Source organism: Tenrec ecaudatus, chromosome 2 (genome assembly GCF_050624435.1).
Source record: "Tenrec ecaudatus isolate mTenEca1 chromosome 2, mTenEca1.hap1, whole genome shotgun sequence".
In the NCBI taxonomy this organism is placed as follows: domain Eukaryota; kingdom Metazoa; phylum Chordata; class Mammalia; order Afrosoricida; family Tenrecidae; genus Tenrec; species Tenrec ecaudatus.
In genome coordinates this window covers 112,832,527-112,835,497 of record NC_134531.1, presented here as the reverse complement: position 1 = coordinate 112,835,497, position 2,971 = coordinate 112,832,527, and the positions used below count along the sequence as shown (strand labels likewise).

Sequence of the window (2,971 nt, the reverse complement as noted above, 5' to 3'; positions counted from 1 at the left end):
CCGCAGAGGCAGATGAATCCATGGTCAGCTGGTCAAGCTAGTGAATAGAGATGAAGGAATCGAACATCAACAGAGCAAATGGCAGATCAGATGGCAGGCTGCATATGACTCAAAGGATCAGCAGGTAATATGGTAGACCGTTGTCCAAAGAACCAGAGGTCAATGAGCCAGATGCACAAGCTTCTTTTCCCATGATGTCCACTTGGATGGAAAGCAGGCCACACCTCTAAGGCAGTTAATGACATTAGGGCGAGAAAGGGTGTTGCATTCCATACTGATCTTAACCTATTATGTGGGCTTACAACTTGTAAGTTGTGATTACAATGTTAGATCATGTCATGGGGCATTACTAGGTATTGACTACAAAGCTGCCAAGAATCCTGACCTAATCAAACTGACAAAAACTTAACTATCACAAAATTCTGGAAAGCGTCAATCCTTCCGCCATATATCATGATGTCCACTGATCCAGATCTGAGGACATTTGTTTTCTCTACATTGAGTCATTCTTCAGCACATCTGGTCTTCGGTCATTAGTGTTCAGTGCATCGGTCTGTTCCTGAGGTCGTCTCAAATTCAGGTGCAATGTACTCAAGGTCATATTTTGGCTCTTGTGAACCTTTTCATATCTTCAGGTTCAACTTGAATTTGCATATGAGCAAATTGAAGTCTGTTCTGCACACTGTCCCTGGTCTTGTTTAGACTGATGATATTAAGCATCTCCACCATCTCCGTTCACAGTTTGAATCCTCTGCATTCCATCTGATGAGGTCCACGTGTATAGTTGCTGTTTATGTTAAAATAGTTTAAGAGCCATCCTGCCTGATGGGGATTATCATCTTACAGCACTATAGCTGACAGTTCACAAGGTTTTCAGTGGCTAGTCCATCAGAAGGGAGCTGCCTATTCCTTCTTCACAGTTTGTTCCAAATCTAGAAGCTCAACTGAAATCTCTTCACCATGCACGACCTTGCTGGTATTTGAACTACCCATGCCATAGCTTTTAGTGTCACAGTAACATGTATGACACCATCGTATGCAAAACTACAGAGGAGTGTGGGCAGGATTTACAGAGTTTAGGACTAGAGAAATGTCAATAAAATTGAATCAATTACCTAAGCAGAATTATTTTGTATATTTTTGCTGTTGATAGTTGTCCTCCAGTCAATTCTAACTAACTATACTCCTCTATGTCACAGAATAAAACTTCTATATTGAATTTTCAAGATTTTTTTAATATTTATTTATATTTTATTCTCAGATGTTTCTTTCTAATGAAATGACCATTACATTTCCAAGTTCTGAAATGGCCACAGACCACAGGAAGGCATTTCTTTAGGCTCCTGCTTGAAGCCAACAGCTCCATCGAACTGTTAGCCTTGATTCGGGGCCAATGAATTTGCAAGATTGTGACCTTTTAGAAGCATATCATTGGACCAGTCATCTGAAGAAATTCTGTTTAGGTTCAAAGACTCAATTTTTGGGCAAGTAATTGAGCCCTTAAACAGTGGTGACACCCAACAACACAACTCACTACCATCGAGCCAATACCAATCAACAGGGACTCTTTAAGACAGAGTAGAACTGACTGAGTTTACAAGAATGTAACTCCTTACAGGAGTACAAAGATGCATATCTCTCTCTCCTCAAAGTAGATGGTGGTTTCAAACTACTGACCTTGTAATTAGCAGCCCAGTTCATAACCACTGTGCCATAAAGGGTCCTTGTGCCACCCAGGGACCCCTTATATATTTAGGATTATAACTTATGATTAATATATCTTTCTAGTCACTGAAACAGAATAAACAGAATATTCATTAGAAAATAATAAACAAAGTAAGACATCATGCCTCAAATTTTGTACAAACCCACATTCCAGATGGGTTAGAGTATTAAACTTTATGCAAAACAATGAATGTGTTAGAAAAAGACAGAGAATACTTTTTTAAATATTAGGGGAAAGGGCCTTCTAAGCAAGACTCCCAATCCAGAAACTATACAATATAAGTTTCAGGTCCCTCCTAAAGTACATAAAAACTTCTGTAAGGTTAAAAAATATATGAGTCAGAGATAAATGATTGCAACACATTTAGTAGACAAGGTATTAATAACCAGGATGCATAAATAGCTCCTATAAATGATTTAAGAAAAGGTAAGCAATTCAATACTAAACTGGATGAAGGATTCAAAATAGCAATTCTCAAAAAAAAAAAAAGCAAGATGAACAGAATAACATTAAGGATGGTCAACTTCAGTAGCAATTGTGAGTATGTGTGTGTGTGTGTGTGTGTGTGTGTGTGTGCCATTTTCTACTTATCATATAGCATAAATTTTAAAATTTGGGGAAAATTTAGGGAATGCACATTCATACACAGCTGGTAAAAACTTAATTGGTGAACTCTTTTTGAGAGGTAATTAGAAGATACATATTTCAGATCTTAAATATGAATCCCATTTACCTAGCAATTCTGTCTTTAACAATACATTTTTAAAGCAAACTTAAATATGTACCCAAAAGATATGTTCATAACTCCATTGTCAGGTGAACAAGATAACCACTATACTGCACTATATTGATTATGCTATACTATACTATACTATACTACAATATACTACTATACGATACTACAGAAACTCCTGTAATGCGTAACTTCATTGTATATAATAGTTTTAAAAATAACTAAAATGATCATCCATAAAAATGTTGTAGATGGAATATTATGCCTGGCATGTTTTAAAAATGAGTTAAAAGTATATATACTACATTAAAATTTCTAAATTTATTATTTTATAAATTCAACTTGTAGAATATAATCTATTTTGTCTTTCATTAGATACGTGTTTTTAATATGTGCGAGAATGTGAAACCAGTGGTTATTGTTGCTGCTGTTAGGTGCCATCTAATTGCTTCTATCTCACATCGAGGACAGCAGAAGGAAACAAAGGCCGGGCCAGTTCAACCCTCACAACC

The 2,971-nt window shown here is 36.5% G+C and overlaps 1 non-coding gene across 1 annotated transcript; it reads right to left on the bottom strand.

Annotated features, from left to right (window-relative positions):
- Window positions 1–1,259: 1,259 nt before the first annotated feature.
- LOC142441542 (small nucleolar RNA SNORA2/SNORA34 family) lies at window positions 1,260–1,394 on the bottom strand. The gene has a single exon (XR_012782915.1). It is a non-coding gene; the product is annotated as a small nucleolar RNA SNORA2/SNORA34 family (small nucleolar RNA).
- Between the last annotated feature and the right edge of the window lie 1,577 nt (window positions 1,395–2,971).